This window comes from Colletes gigas, unplaced genomic scaffold (assembly GCF_013123115.1).
Source record: "Colletes gigas isolate AHSC1104 unplaced genomic scaffold, ASM1312311v1 Colletes_gigas_Sc00039, whole genome shotgun sequence".
In the NCBI taxonomy this organism is placed as follows: Eukaryota; Metazoa; Arthropoda; class Insecta; order Hymenoptera; family Colletidae; genus Colletes; species Colletes gigas.
Window position 1 is genome coordinate 161,534 of NW_025106668.1, and position 17,854 is coordinate 179,387.

Below are 17,854 nucleotides of genomic sequence, written 5' to 3' on the forward strand. Positions count from 1 at the left end.
CAGTAAATCAGTAATTTTAAAATAGTTTAATCTGTAATTTTACGTTCAGTAACAAAAAGCAGAGAAAAGTACGAAAAGCTGTGTCGCCAAGCTGGAATAGAATCGCCGCTGTGATTGGATCATAAAGATCTGTAGGAGAACTATAACCCATTACCTATATGAACCTAACTTTAATTTAGCTGTTTTTAAAATACATGAATGCTCACAGTGTTTGTATTTTACTAATTGAGGATTTAATGTACAAAATTTAATATTTGATGCGTATGTCATTGGGTATAAAATGCTTAGTGTAACTAACTGAATTTTATATTATGTAGTTGCACTGCTGCAGTGTCGTCATCTAGCGTTTCAACATGCTATACTAAAAACACCTTAAAGACGAAGAAGAAACTGCCTTATATGTCATCTTCCCCTCAAACGGCACGAATACATGGCACTAATGTTAATGGAGCGGAAATTATAGAAAAATATAATAGTTAAATAATTAACAGTATATTAACTAAACTGCGAAGAAAATTTATATTAAGAAATTGTAAGTAGGTTTTTAATACAATTTATTTCAATACGTAATAAAATAAGAAATAGATACACAAGTCAGTGTGCAGTAAATATTATTCTGTTTTATAATATTTGTGCAAATAGATTTCTGATATGTATGCAAACGATATAAGTATGTTAAGAGTAATTTAGATATAATTAAAACATTCGACTTATAAAAAAGATTCCTTTTAATAACTTTATTATTAATCATATAGTAATTATACATATAATTGGATGTATCATGCATAAGTATAATTTATAATTAAGTTCTTGAGATAACAAAAGGGTAAATATTTAGATTAAACATTTCGTATGATTTATGATAAACGAAACAAAAATTATAGTATAAAAAATGTTGCGCTTCTTAACGTTCCTCACTTTGCACCCTAAATCGTGTCGTCCCTGTTTTTCATAGGGACCAATGAAAGTCGCGAAAGAAGGGTTGCGTCGATACACATGCGCAACTAATCACGATTCACCCTGGACTTGAGACACGGTCAAAACACGCATCGGCCTCCTCGTTGCGTTATTCTTTCGCCGCTTCTTGAAATCTTCCGTTTTTTGTGAAAGTGTCGATAAACGTTTTACCCTGTGTTAACAGTTCTGTCACTTGTCCTGTCGTTTCACACCGATAATATTTTAGCCGTGATTGAATTTTTTGTGTCATTACGTATTTTTTACCAATTAGTTGTGAGTTATTGTTTCCCGCGCGTACCATGCAGTGCGTCACAGTTTTTTAGCATTAACTCCAGACTGGCAGGTCGAGTTTTGGTATGTAACCTCACTAAATATTTTATTCATGATTTGCCAGCGAACAGAAAATGTTGGGACGGTATTTAATCGCATGCGTAGAAACGTATTGGAAGGGGTTTTAACGTAGCACGCGCGTGCGAAAGAGGCTTGCTTGCGAGATCAATAGCAGCCATTGCGGTTATGGTAACACGATCAGCTGATCGGTTGATGCTTATTTTGTTTACAAGTACCACACTATGATCGTATACTGAGAAACCTGTTGGGTCTTTCAGATCTTATGAGCCTAACTTTAGTTTCTTTTTTATGCTACTGTACACGAATAAATATATAAATTCGCGTTATTTTTAAAAGGATATTTTGTATTCCTTGTTCAAAAATAACTTCTAATGTGAAAATTACTGTAGTCACGTCAAATGATTTTTCTTTTCTTCTTTAAGTGAATTTTATCGCATTTACAATTTAGACAGAATGGTTTCAATACTCGGAATAAATAGTCACGTTACTGTGGTGATTACTTCATGACATGTAGCGGCTTCTTGTGAAGTTTAAACGCCGTTATATTTGTGTCGTGAGTTCAATATGATTAGAGGAAAAAATAATTAAGGAAATTTATCCATCGATGTATATACATGTTCATAATTTAAATACATATATATATACTTAATGTAATGTGAAAAAAATTGGCTGTTTATACTGGATACGAAATTTTTTGATTTTATTACTTTGATATTACGCAACCTGTATTACCGACTAGGTAGATAGGTTATTTGTATAGTGCACATGTTGACGTGATTTTTTAAAAATATTTAAATCTGATTACATACAGAATGTTAAAAAATGTTTAGTTTTAAATATTTTATTGCTTCATTAATTTTTCACATCAATGTTTTGTGAAGATTTACTATGAAATATTAATCCACTTGTTTACGAAATGAAGCGTGAGGTATGATTGTACTTACCTACCTATCGTATACCTATACCTATCGTATTTTAGAATTACATGTATCGAAATATTATTACGATATATTATCTTGATAACTTATCAAGTTATTTCAATATGATTACGATTTTCTCGAAGATTGAAGTTTTGATACTGAATTTATTAAAGATACAAACCTCCTGTCAAGAAGGTTGAATCTCTCTGCATAAATTTTGTTTGAATTGCAAAAATAATTTTTATCACATAGAGATAATAAAAATAACCTTTGATTGTTAAAACTAATAGAATAACGTAAATTTATTTCGATTACAATACTTTTCTACTTTATAAGACGAAAAATAAAAATTACGGCGTCATTGAAGCACGATTACCATACGTTCTTAAGATACTTTAATGTCGACGACCCGTCGATTAGTCAATACATATTTGTATTTATTTTCTATTCGTTCACGGTTAAATAGAGCATTGAATTGCGACTTTCAATCCGAGCAAACCAGTCTGAACATTGCAAACAGCCGCGCGGCGCTTTACAAATTCAACGGTGTGCCCGTTGTGTATGACGAATAAATTTTCTTTGAAGGAGAAAGAATTGCGATATGACAACACGCCTCGGACGATACGAAGGTCCGCAATGCAGGCTTCTTGAGGGATCTTCATGTTCTGTCCGACGGGGAAGAGTCTTTTAAAGGTTTCTAACCATTCTCACGGCGCGACCTAATTATGCGCCAATGTTTCTCGGCGTACGTCATCGGAAACAGAAGTTCAAAGTGCTTTGAAACAAGATTTTGTTGTTAAATAAGTAGAGTTCGAAACCGTTTGTTACCGTGTCCCGTGAACATTTTAAACCTGCGAACAATTCATCATATGCAGTTCTCATGATCGTTTTGTTAGGCGACGCCATGAACTTATACAAATTCTATCCATCTAAATATTTGTTAATATTTTTCAGGATTTATTTATAAAAAAAAAACTATAAAATAATTTGCTGTACGAGTTTCAAATTATATTTATACTTTTCTCGGCAATAAGGATGATTTTGGATTTCCTATTTATTTAAATTGGAAATGGATAACATGTTTTTAGTTTAAGAATTAACAAACCTTATTACACTTGTGGAAATTTGGGGATTCAAATAAGCAAAACTCGACTTCTTCTCAGCAACACACATTTAATAAGCACGCGGCTTCGTTACAGACAAAAGACGCATGGTACAATAGTACATAGTAAGTCAGATGCACCACTAGGTGGCGCAGAAACAAATGGCACTTTATTTCTAACATCTCTGATATTTTAATTTCAATGTTAAACACGTAGAGTAACAAAAATATTCGTACGGTTATTCTTGAATTAATTATTGTTAGGTTAGTTTTGAATTAATTATAATTAGGTTATTCTTGAATTATTCTAGGTTAGGTTTTTTTTTTAATTAATTATTATTAGGTTATTCTTGAATTATTCTAGGTTAGATTTTTTTTTGAATTAATTATTATTAGGTTATTCTTTAATTATTCTAGGTTAGGTTATTCTTGAATTAATTATTATAATTTCATTGTTTCAGTGCTTTGTACAAAATTATTTCGTAATAAATTTGTACATTTGGTTTTACTATTTACAGAGATGACTGACGGACGTTTCCGCAGACGAAAATAAAAACGTCTTTCATTTAAATGAACGTGTCATAGTGTAAATGGAATGCAGAACTTCACGTGGAAAACTTCGATCTATTGTTAAACACGGCGAAGGAAGTTGTCCTTGTTTTCTTATGCATACAAACACTTTGATATTTAAAAATTAAATATTTTTGGCACAGGAATAGGGCCATTGCCGAAGTTTCCATTTACAAGAATATTTTTCAATCATCGTATATGGTGCAAAGTAATTTTCAATGCGAGGAACAATTATATTTAGAATTTCAAACGTCGATTCAAAATATTATTTCATTAAAGATGATTTTGGATTTTCTATTTATCTAAATTGAAAATAGATAACATGTTTTTAGTTTAAAAATTGACAAATCTTATTACTTTTACTATCTGCTACTCGCATTAACGGGTAAGACCACTGTAAAAACCTGAAATAAAGCGTTTATTTGCGTGAATGGATGGAAAAGTAAGAGGATAATAATATTCAAGAATGTTATTAACCATGTCGTTAAGTGTTAAAAAAAAATATTTATTCAAAAATATCCTCTTACTTTTCCATCCATCCTAAAAAAAAAAAATCGCAAAGAAACGCTTTATTTCAGGCTTTTACAGTGGTCTTACCCCTTAATTAACACTTTGACTGCACGCCACCCTGTATATGAGTGACAGGATTTATCATTATGATGCTAGAAAAATTAATTCTCAAGTTAAGACGTTGGGGAAAATAGATTTGGATAGAATTTGTGAATTTGAACAAGATTACGAAAGTAAGTACCGAAACAAATTTTAGGTTATGTAGCTTACAATGGTCTAAAAATCAAACCATTTCACTTTTGCAAAATATTACACGGTCTCGATCTGGCAGTGAACGTGTTAAGTAAATGTAATTTTTTCTTATAAAACGACGCGTCATTGGTTTCTGTTGTTTTTATAAACAGAATCGACGAATTTTCAACGGTTTGTAAACATTGCGATCGCACCTTTGCGCGACTGGATATATCCCCTCACGCGGCGCCCAAAGCGCTATTGTATATAAAGGGAACACGCGGTTAACAGCAGAGGCGAAGAACTCCGTATCTTGGAGGTAACAGTCGTATGCATTGCCGAGAGAGCATTGCCAGCTATCAGTATTAGTTCGACCGTCCTCGTGCGCGGACCCGAGGCGTTCCACGTTACGCTGGTACGACGATTTCATTAGAGAAAAACGAACCTTCGTGTTTACACGCGTGCCCTCCATTCGTCGCGTCTCCGTGCATTCGTGCGAGTCGAGACAGCGTCGGGAGGTGAATCGAGCGTGGAGAAAAACGCTTCAACGAAAATAATTCGCATACGAGATCGTTCGAAGCTTATAAAATATTACGAGCCTCGTTACGTGCCGCAAGGAACATTCGACGAATCGAATATCGAAGAATGGATCGATAAAGAATGAGAAAAAGACTGCGTGTTTTCGTCGCGATTTTTTGTCGTGTCTTTGAAGGTTGGTCGGGGAGAAGATTTTGTTGTTCAGTGATCATTAATATTACGTAAAGGTAACCGTGTGGGCTATGCAACGAAGGCGACGCGAAGATAAATAAACGAATGAAATTAGTTTCGCTTGTCGTAACTCTTCCGGGCGCAGCTGCCGTGATCCGTTCGAACTAAGTCATTCACGAAGTCGTAGCCGGTGACAGATTTTGTTTTTTTCATTCTTTGTCAGCCAGCGGATCGTCGAGCGCGTGGTGTTTCTTTTTCTTTTTGTTTTTTTTTGTTTGCTCTCTCGTCGATAACGATCGGGGAAATATACAAAACGTTTTTATTCGTTAGATAATTGGTAACGGACGAAAATCGATTGTGTGCATGCGATCACGAAGAGACAGAAGACACGGGGAAGACTAGTTTACAATTTCGGAAATCTTATCTCGACTCTATTTTCGCAATAACGAACGGACAAGTAATCGTATAATCGAGGATCAGTGGCATCGTGCGATTTCTGAAGTTCCGTAAAATGTGTCGTTTCCTTGCGTCTATGTTGGCGACGAGATTTCGCAGGACGTCGAAAAGTCGTTCTACAGGACTCGATTTTAAATAAGAACGAACAATCGATCTCGTATACCCGTGAAGTTGATCGATCAGTTCGATACAGAAGGAATGCGAAGTTGTCCGGAAGTAAAGAAATCGATTCGAAGGACTCCGTTTCACGTTTCAAAACAATCGAGAGCGAGAACAGTTACTGGAAAGTCGCGAGCAAGTCGTGTGATTTAGTAACGGTTCCCATCTTGGAAAATCTGAATTTGTCGATCTCGTGCGTTTCCGTAGAAAAAAAAAAAAAAAAAAAGAAGTGTACGTGACGATTTTATAAGAAGCGTTTTAACGTCGATTGGAAAATTTACAAAAAGCTGGTAATCTCGTGTGGTTTCAATGTCGTGAAATTTATCGCGGAAGGATTACTTCGGTTTTATCATCTACGCGAAACTAAACATTGACATTGTGAATATCGAACGTGATGCATTGTGAGAAGTGAATGTTTTAGCATGTGAAGAGATTTTGATGTTTTCGTGAACCTTTCGGTTGTCGTGCCTTTCTCGGAATTGGAGGAACAGGTGCCAACGCGCGTCATGGTACGTTTCCTTCTTTATTTTCTAATCTATGTTCAGTGTCATTATCATTGTTCTAAATATGCGATACGATTTCATCGAGTGACACAAATTTAACTGTATTAACGAAATTGAGGACTAATTGTTAACGCGTAAGGTGGTTAATTTGGAAACGATACTGCGATGACATCTTTGTTACATTTTTGGTACTTTTGTATCTTATATTTGAATCTTGCAACAGTTACTGATTTACGTAAGACACGATGCCCGGGCAAGGTAAGCGTTTCAAACCTGGAAATTCGACGACTGTATTCATTTTGTAAATTCAACTTTAATACAAATTTAATGGAACGATTCAAGTCAGGAAATATTATACAGGGTGTTCGGCCACCCCTGGGAATAATTTTAACGAGGGATTCTAGAGATCAAAATAAGACGAAAATCAAGAATACTAATTTGTTGATGGAGGCTTCGTTAAAAAGTTATTAACGTTTAACGTTCCGCTCGTACTGAATTTTTTTCTCGAAAATGCGCAAGATTTCGCAGGTATGTCTATTCACCAAAAATGATTGCAATTGAACCCCGCAACCGAAAATAATTTTTCCAAAACGATTTGAAATTTTTTTTTCCGTCGAAAAATTTCACACCTCGAATTTTTTTCTAGAAAGTGAGTAGGATTTCGGGGGTATGTCTATTCACCAAAAATGGTTATAATTCACCCCCACAACTGAAAATAATTTTTCCAGAACGATTTGAAATTTTTTTTTCCGTCGAAAAATTTCACACCTCGAATTTTTTTCTAGAAAGTGAGTAGGATTTCGGGGGTATGTCTATTCACCAAAAATGATTATAGTTGACCCACGCAACCGAAAATAATTTTTCCAGAACGATTTGAAATTCTTGAATATAATTGTTAATAACTTTTTAACGAAGCCTTCATCAACAAATTGGTATTCTTGATTTTCGTTTTATTTTGGTAGAATCTCTAGAATCTTCCATTAAAATTTTTCCCAGGGGTGGCCGAACACCCTGTGTAGAATATTATTAAAATTGTAACAGAACACCATTATGGAGTATGTGGTATTGTAATGGTAAAAATAAATCACTTTACGCGTTGTAAATACGAAGAATTTATCGTGCATACGTTTGGCCCCGATGCAATTGTAATAATAAGTCTAAACGCATGATCTTTTAGATAAGAAAATCAAACAGTTTAGACGACTTATACAAGAATATTTCGCGCAACAAACATTTTCGATCCCGAAATTTGACCTTCGATATAATTGTAATGAAATCAGGGAAGTAAGGCCACCCCTGGGAAAAATTTTGTCAGTTACACACATTCTAGAAAAAAATTCGAGAAGGTGTGAAAGTTTTCGGCGGGAAAAAAATATTTTGTATCGTTCTGGAAAAATTATTGTCGGTTGCGAGGGTCAATTGCAATCATTTTTGGTGAATAGACATACCCCCGAAATCCTGCGCATTTTCGAGAAAAAAATTCAGTACTGGCGGAAGTTTAAACGTTAATAAGTTTTTAACGAAGCCTTCATCAACAAATTGGTATTCTTAATTTTCGTCTTATTTTGGCGTCTAGAATCCCCCATTAAAATTTTTCGCAGAGGTGGCCGAGCATCCTGTATACATATACGTATAATAATAGGAAGAATTTCGCATCTGGAGCGAATCAATCGTCAATAAGAAAGTTAATATTTACTGCACGGATTTTTATTAAAGGTTTAATTCGTCTAGATTGAGTAGCTTATACGTATAATACATATTTTACCACGCAAGTGTATAATCTAACTGTTTTGGGCAATTGCACAACGATTGTCCGCTTTCTTTTAATTCCGCGCATTGTACACACGCTGTTGATACTCTCTCTGAATTGATAAGCACGTGGTGCCACGAGTTCGTTCTCCTTGCGTGTTGATAACGAAGGTTCATAGTTTCCTGGTCAATCGTTAGTCATTTCTTTGATGAATGCTGAACTGTCATATGGCATAACCACGTGGTTCACTTCACGTCTTCCTGGAACGCGATTCTGAATCATTGAATTTTCTAAATGTTTCTATTGAACTGAACGACATGTTCAGCTGACTAAATCACGAGGCGGGAACGATTACCAGCTATTATAATAGGGACTGATTCTTATGAAGCAGGCATATCAGACTCATCTTGTTACATAATCTTGTTACATCAACATAGAGTATGTTCATTGATATAATAAATAAATAATAATTAATTATCGATTTTAAATAATATTTTTATCGAATGAATATTAATTCGAGCCTATTAAGTCTAAGTAGAACAAGGTCAAGTCGAGTTTAACGACCCGTCGTATGAAGCCATTTGAGGTCAAATACATACATAATAAGATGATCTTGAAAACGTGTCTTGCGAAGAGTTGAAGGTTAAAACTTTGAATAGGTTATGAACAGTGTTTTTACAAGACGTACTTTTTAGATTATTATAGTTTTAAATGTTACTGTTATCATATTGGATAAAAATATATGTGAAATATTCTACTTAAAAATCGATAGAGATGAATACATGATTACAAAGGTTACAATATTTTTCGACACATTATTCGAACTTTAACTTAAGATAGTAATTATTACAATACAACAATATTTCCATAAATACATTAATCGAAATAGAGAAGATAAAATCTCTATCTAATTTTCAATGTAAAATTTAATTCTCTCTAGGGTTTATACAAAATGTTCTTCAGATTTTTTTTACAAATAATGAATGCATATCAGGAAAACCAGAAGGTTACAAAAGCTAACCATCATTCTGTACGGATCGATTTTTTTCGAAATCTAATCAAACCTTCAGATGTATAAAACTTAAATGAAATGTTTCGTTGAGATCCATTCAGCCGTTTAGATGCAATCTTACACACATTAGAAAAAGATTTTTTTTGTATAGTTAAAGAATGATCAAGAAGTCTTGAAACGTGTTCTGTAGAATGAGAAATTTCTTCAAAACTCGTACAGATTTAAAAAGCCAAAATTTAACTTGACATCTCATTATAGTATTCATATTAACAATGTTTCCATATATCCTCAAACTTTGGTGATAATTACATCGACCATTTCTTGAGAATAGAAATAAAATATTTTTAATCATTTAATTGCATTCTTTAGAACAAATGTATTAATAATACTGGAGAACGACTTAATGTAGAGTAATTTTTTTATGTTAGCGGAAGTAGTAGTTTCGACAAATATTTTTTAATCTTCACGCGAATCCAATCCTCCACGACCCGCTCAGACTAAAACGTTTCTTTGCGATAAAGGAACGAATGTGCCTTTTGTGTTACAGTCACTCAGACTACGTGTATTAATGTATCTTTTTTACCCTATAAAGGGAAACGCTTGAAAGTCTCGTAAACGTTTGTCACGTCTTGCAGACACTTTTTAGTTCTACTGTTAACACGAATACTATACTATACAAACACTATACTATGTAGCTGATGTTCAATCATTCGAAGGTTCTATTATAAAAACGGAGCATATCTTTAAAACATTTTTTTACAACGGTTTGAATTAATTTTAATTCCAACAATTTAATGTGAATCTAACAACGCTCACAATGTATGGGGCAGATTATAGAAACGGAAAAATGTTAAAGGTGTGGGATTATTTGCTCCAGATCAAACTGTATCATAAATGATCATAGATTTAAGATGATTTTAAAATCAATTAGATTAACAATTTTGTTTGTTAGAGACAGATGAGTCTTGGCACTCCATTGTTGTGTGGCTAAATTCAGTAGAATGAGTTTCGAAATTTTGCAATGTAAGTCGGGGAGAAAAAGTGAAGCTCGATAAAAAGTATACAATGTAAGGATGTCGTCAGGGGGTGGTTACAGGGGTGTGGTCAGATTCGATGATTCGAACACTATAAACGTAACTATACAGGGCGTTCGGCCACCCCTGGGAAAAATTTTAATGGGAGATTCTAGAGGCCAAAATAAGACGAAATTCAAGAATACCAATTTGTTGATGAAGGCTTCGTTAAAAACTTATTAACGTTTAAAGTTCCGCCAGTACTGAATTTTTTTCTCGAAAATGCGCAAGATCTCGGGGGTATGTCTATTCACCAAAAATGATTGCAATTGAACCCCGCAACCGAAAATAATTTTTCCAAAACGATTTGAAATTTTTTTTTCCGGTCGAAAAATTTCAGTCTCGAATTTTTTTCTAGAAAGTGGGTAGGATTTCGGGGGTATGTCTATTCACCAAAAATGGTTATAATTGACCCCCGCAATCGAAAATAATTTTTCCAGAACGATTTGAAATTTTTTTTTCCGGTCGAAAAATTTCAGTCTCGAATTTTTTTCTAGAAAGTGGGTAGGATTTCGGGGGTATGTCTATTCACCAAAAATGGTTATAATTGACCCCCACAACTGAAAATAATTTTTCCAGAACGATTTGAAATTTTTTTTTCCCGTCGAAAAATTTCACAGTCTCGAATTTTTTTCTAGAAAGTGGGTAGGATTTCGGGGGTATGTCTATTCACCAAAAATTGTTATAATTGACCCCCACAACTGAAAATAATTTTTCCAGAACGATTGGAAATTTTTCAACGAAACCTCCATCAACAAATTGGTATTCTTGATTTTCGTCTTATTTTGTCCTCTAGAATCCTCCATTAAAATTTTTCCTCGGGGAACACTCTGTATAATTGAGAGACTGCTTCTTTGAAACACTGCTTGGTAATTGACAATGAGATGTACATCAACAATGATGACAACACAGCGTGAATGTGCTTGTTTACAAAATGTGTTTGTTCATTTCATTTTTCATAGTTCATGCATAGTAAGTAATAACTGTTCATGTAATTGACACGACGCTCAGTGGTAGCTTAGATAATAAAAGTCCAGAAGAAGTGCATTAAATTGAGCATCGAGAAAAATGTTGTTGTGACAAACGGAGCTCTATTGTAATCGTTTGCGCGTACAATAATCAATAGAAAGTTTCATGATGATCGCTTTTAATAGTATGTAAATTGATAAGCGTGCCATTCGCGTTTCTTTCCTGATTCTTTCTACGAGTCGTTCGACTCCGAAGTCTTGTGTTGTGCAGCGCGACGAGAAAGCAAAGCTTAGGAGATTCAGACGAAGGTGGTAAAGAAGTAGAAAAAGAAGAAGAAGAAGACCTGGCGGAAGGAAAGACAGAGGATCGCGAGATACGCACGTGATCATCGTGGCCACTGTTAAATTGATAGCAACTCATACACAATGAACTTCATTTATAATCGCCGACTCTAACTCGAGTTACTTCGGTCGGTTACGAAATGCCAGGAGTAAATCTCAACGTTTGCTGCCGTGTCTCTATGCCAAACGTCAAACTCGAAACGACGACGTGAGAGATCTGCTTCTGGCATCGATAAGCGTACCTGCCGCCTTGTTTTCTTGCGGATATAGCCGCCCCCGCCCGTATCGGTGGTGTGGCCAGAAATTTAGCAAAAAGTTTACAACTTAAAATTAACGGAACACCGTTACAATACTTTCCAACGGTTTACAAAACTTTGTTAGAGATGGTAGAGACAAAGTCCGTTTAACCTCTTCACGCCCTTGGCCACATATGTGGACGTTTAGTTTTTTTTTTTTTTTTTATAATTATAGTTATTGTCAATAATAAATAGATACATGAAATAAAACGTAGAGAATTTTCATTTCAATATTAAATATAGTATGTAACAAAAATCATTGGACATTGGGGTACCTATCGAATTATTGCCGTGTAACTTAATTCTTTTACAATTTTTTAATAAATTTCAATATTTGTACTCATCCGTAATTATTCAACCGCGATGCTCTAAATACGACACCAGCGATAATTTTATGTTTAATGTTACTTTGAACGATTGAATTCCCCGCGGGATTTTATTTCTGAAAAAATAAATTTAGACACATACATCCTTTATGTAAATGGACAGTTCTCGTTTTGTCGCTTATATAACAAATTCTTATGGTTAAAGTAAGGGTGTTTGTAGTCACGGCGAGGGGTTGCTCCGCTGCGACACGCTGCACGAAAAGATTAGGGGACTTTAGTACCAGCGAGTCGAGCATCCAGAGATGAAAGAAACAATCTATATTTAATAAAGTAGTATTTTTACCGAATCTCTAACTTACACAGGATGTACTGTCGGATAAAGGCCCTAACTTTTCAAATAAGTCTGCGTACAAAAGTGATAAAAAAAATATTCATATAAATGCACTCTTATGGTTAAATTGTTGAGTCAACTTCGTGCTTTTTTAGTTACTCGATTTAATAAAATATTGTTTGCGTCTCGGTTACAGATATCTCGAATGCTTGCCAGAGCATAAACAAATTCTGGGAAAAGAAGCTGGGTATCATTTTTTTTTGTAAGATATCGTATCATTTGGTAAAGATTGTAAATACAGAAAATCAAATTAGGATTATAACAATTGCATCTTTATGTTTGTCGCGCAGACCCTTGAATTCGTGTTTAATTTTATTTTGTGGCTGGGCTGTTGTGCATCTTTGTTGCGGAAGATGGAAGGCATTTTTTTTTTACCAATAATAATATGGATTTTTACGAATAAAATGGTAATAAAAGATAACAATGCCAAGCTGCAGAACGGTATTGATTTGAATTGAAGATGCTTTGTTACTTTTTATAGCCTCCCGATCAATTAAAATCGAAGACGGAAAAGTAATATTAAAATTATATCCTCTTCCCGTTATCGATAATTTATATAATAACGCAAGCAAACTTTCAAGTAACAGCCACCTACTTTAGCACACTAGCTATTTCAGCCATTTTCGAGTTTAACGTTAAACGTCAGATTCATTGTTTTCAAATCGAACAAAAACGATTTAAAAAGTTTCGTAATTTTGTTTTTAAATATTTGAATTTTCGTCTTTCCTTGTATTATATTATAATCGCGTTACTCAATTTTTTGTTAATCGACAATTTTAACAATATATTAAATTAATAAAAAAGAGTGTTAAAATCTCATGAAAATTATTCTATTCCACGTCGATCATTTTTTTTATAATGAATAGCTAGAAAATCAAGATACATTGTAGTGTTCATATAGAATTAGGAAGTGTTTAGATTATTTTGCTGAATTCGAATTTTTTTGAAAAATACACGCCATCGAAGTTGTTGGATTGTTGGATACATATATATATAACGGTTTAATAATAATGAACAATACAGAAGTGATACATGTTGGTGCACGCAACAACGCACGACGACCACACAACTATCTCGGTGGAAAGCGACGCAACACTCATGCGCGCGTTCTCACACGCGCACACTCCTCTGCGCATACTCCCAGGCGCACGCTACGGGATGTGTGACAAACTTCCATCAGAAGTTCGTGACTTTTATTTAAAATAAATTTATCTCCGAAATTATCGATTCGGTAGGATTATTTTTTATTTGGTCCTAAAGATATTAAATCCGTTATTTCGAAGAGAATTAGAGAAAGATTATTTTGTATTCTACTTATGGAAGACTAAATTGATTGATATAATAATTTTAAAATTTGATCAATAATAACATTACGTTGCACATTGTAATTGTCACGTATATGCCACATTCTATAAAATCCTGAAATGTTATTTATGATGTAAGCCTTCGTGTTATCGCATTATTTGCTCGATTTACTTGCCTGTGAGTAACAGTTTCAGTATTCTTTAAACACTTTCGCAGTATAAATTGCGATTAACTCCGACAGATGAGTGCGTTATATCGATTGCAAGTATTTACACACTAAACGAATCCGTGTTTTGCAAATTCATTCAAGTTCCGATATTCAATCGTGGACTTTTTAAAGAGCATCCGAATTGAATTTAAATTTTTCTAAAATTGAAATTTGCTTAATTTAATTAGTAATTCAGACTTGTTCGAAATAGTAATCGTGTAATAAATAATAATTTAGCGATAAATGCCAAGTAACGACCAAATTATCACTAACACCAACATTCTTAGACAGTAATGTTAACCTTTCTTACTTATCTATTGTCACGATAGAATCAGCTATCTTTATTGCCTATAAAGTGAAAAAACGTGTACACCTCGTATAAGTTACAATCTTCGAGCTGTATCTTTGTTCATAGTCTTAAAATGTACAGAACGACCTTTACGATACGCGCCCATTGCGAGATTAAAAAGTACAGATAACCAATTATATCGATTATAGAAAATCTTCTAAAATTAAAAAATTCTAATTTCGACCGTCTTATCTTATTAAGACAGGTCTTAACTTATTAAGTCTTGATTTTTCTTTTGCTATGAGTGCACGTTTTCTCTTTGTTGACATTCAAGATTAGAAACTTAAAAATTGAAGGAAGATAGCAAAACTGGAATATTAATTTAAAAATCCAATACGGTTGATTTAAATGTAGTATCTGATTCATTTATTTCTCCCTTTTGCTTTCTTACATACAAGGCGGAACAGTTTTTTTTTGATCGAAACGATTATTTTACTGGAAAATTTATATTATTTTTATCTGTGTATACGTGGATGACTATCGACATAATGGCATCTAAGGGACTGAATGAATTTCAATGAAACTTTATTAAATTTTACATTCTGGTTTTAAGATCTCATTATATTCCAAGCAAAACTTGTCCATAGATAATGATTTTTTTATATATATAAAAATAAATAAATTTATATTTTTTTTTAAATATATTTAAACAAATAATCGAATAATAATTAATAAAAATAAAATTACAACGATTACGTGCATTCCACGGTGTACATTCGTTGATGTAAAATTTTTTTTAAATATTTTAAATAAACCTTAGATCAACGTTTCTTCTATCGTGTCCAATAAATAAAATTTGAACGAAATTATTCGTTGCACATTTAAACGAATGCTTTACAATACAAGCGAATTGTGTCGAAAATTATTGCGGCTAATACGGTCTTGATTGCTTATATTCATTTTCACGAAATCGCGAACAAGAGGTTTTACCGAACCGAAATGAACCGAGCCACTCGAACGTTTCGACCTACTTAAATTTGTTTAACCTACTCAAATGATCAAGCTGCTCGAACTGTTGCTCCTTTGATTGTGTACTTAGCTTGGTTAAATAAATTAAATGTTTTTTCTTCAAACCGAATATCTCAAGTTACTCGAATGCTTCGGGAGTTGTCGAGCAACTCTTAACAACCAGTTCCCGCGATGACGAGGTGGGAAAGCCTTGCAAGGTCATGCACTTCTTAATTCGACAGAATAATTGCGGGCTCCGCGGCGACCCCAATGTATCGTCAAAACATTTTGTTCGATCTGCAAAATTAACTCTTAAATCACAAGTGTCTGATGTATTCACGTTCGGAATGTCGTGGAAGAGCACGCTGAAAATTAATGACCGCCAATTGTAGAATAACACGAACTTGCCAATTGCAAAATAAGGAAGCAGTAAAATAGCCGCGTTTGCCCGAGAAAATTGTACACAATTCTGGTATACCGCGCTCGTAAATTGCTCACGGGCTAAATTCACCTCGTGAAGCACTTTAGTCTTTGCCACGTAAAAAGCACAAACATCGCGGGGCAAGTTTGCTATTACCTTAATTCCATTAGTGATTAAATGAAGGGATAAAAAAGAACGTTGCGTAACTCGTTAAGTTCGCCGTTAACAACGTTTCGGATGTTGATCTTCGTAACTGTGTATAAATTGATATCTAGATTTATAGAGTATACAGGCTGTTCGGCCAACCTTGGGAGAAATTTTAATGGGAGATTCTAGAGGCCGAAATAAGACGAAAATCAAGAATACCAATTTGTTGATGGAGGTTTCGTTAAAAAGTTATTAAAGTTTAAAGTTCCGTCCGTACTGAATTTTTTTCTCGATAATGGGTAGGATTTCGGGGGTATGTCTATTGATCGAAAATGATTGTAATTGACCCCCGCGACCGAATATAATTTTTTTAGAACAATTTGAAATTTCTTTTATTCATCAAAAACTTTGGGCACCCTTCGATTTTTCTTAAAAATTCGTTTTTGATTTTTAATGATTTTGTTCGATGTACTACAGAAAATTTGGCAAATACTTTTTCGTAGGTATCCATGAGCTCTACTTCAGAAAAAAATTTCATTGAAATATATTCAATATTGTAGGAGTTATGGCTGTTTTAAAAATTGGACAATTTTTATGGGGTTTTTCTCACTTTACGGGGTTAAGGAACAAGTTTTCGAATATTTTTTGAATTTCTATATATTCTTCGACAAAATACGCGTTGTTTGCATTGCGAAACATCAAAATCGTCCAAACCGTTCAGAAGTTATGACGTTTTAAAGATACGCATGAAATTTTTGAGAGACCGTTTCTGGCCTGAAATTATGTTTTCGGTAAGGAATTTTTTTCTCGAAAATGCGTAGGATTTCGGGGGTATGTCTATCCACCAAAAATGATTGTAATTCACCCCCGCAATCGAAAATAATTTTTACAAAAAAATTTGAAATTTCTTTTCGTCGTAAAATTTCACACGTTCTTGAATTTTTTTTCTCTAAAGCGGATAAAATTTCGGGGGTATGTGTAATGACCAAAAATGATTGTAATCGACCCCCGCGACCGAATATAATTTTTTTAGAACAATTTGAAATTTCTTTTTCCGTTGAAAAATTTCACACCTTCTCGAATTTTTTTTCTCTAAAGCGGATAAAATTTCGGGGGTATGTGTAATGACCAAAAATAATTGTAATTGATCCCCGCGACCGAATATAATTTTTTTAGAACAATTTGAAATTTCTTTTTCCGTCGAAAAATTTCACACCTTCCTGAATTTTTTTCTAGAAAGTGGGTAGGATTTCGGGGGTATGTCTATTCACCAAAAATGATTGTAATTGACCCCCGCAGTCGAAAATAATTTTATCAGAATGATTTGAAATTTTTGAATGTAATTGTTAATAACTTTTTAACGAAGCCTCCATCAACAAATTGGTATTCTTGATTTTCGTCTTATTTTTGACTCTAGAATCTCCCATTCAAGTTGTTCCCAGAGGTGGTCGAACGCCTTGTATATTTTATATCGTCGTTTATACTTTGTACAAAAACTTTGCCTAAATTCCAGGTCCAAATGAGTTTGGTAGAAAACTGATATTTTTAAAGTATGTTACTGGCGTCAATAATATCAACATACATTTTTCATATTAGACCTTGAAGTTTCTCTGAAGTAATATAATGTAGAATATCTATGGTTTTCGAGAAAATAAAAAAAAATATGATAAATTTTATGAGGTACTCGAGTATCATAAGATGTTGTAAATAGCAAAGTATTTGACTTTATCGTTTTTCGAGTGTCGCGGTATCGTTAGTTATCTAAACTGAAAGTATGTTTCCCCTGTTAACATAAAGCAGTCCGTTAGTCAAGCACGTAAAATGAATGCAACTAGTATTATCTGCAGATAA

General features: G+C 33.8%; 1 protein-coding gene across 3 annotated transcripts in view; it reads left to right on the forward strand.

Annotated features, from left to right (window-relative positions):
- Window positions 1–1,037: 1,037 nt before the first annotated feature.
- Window positions 1,038–17,854, forward strand: part of LOC122402773 — a 32,687-nt gene continuing 15,870 nt past the window's right edge. For 2 of the 3 annotated variants that reach the window (XM_043405852.1, XM_043405851.1), the window contains exon 1: window positions 1,038–1,311. The gene's annotated coding sequence lies outside the window, so the exon portion shown is untranslated. Of the gene's footprint in view, window positions 1,312–6,209; window positions 6,474–17,854 lie in introns of those variants that run through there. The other variant, XM_043405850.1, reaches the window with a different exon arrangement.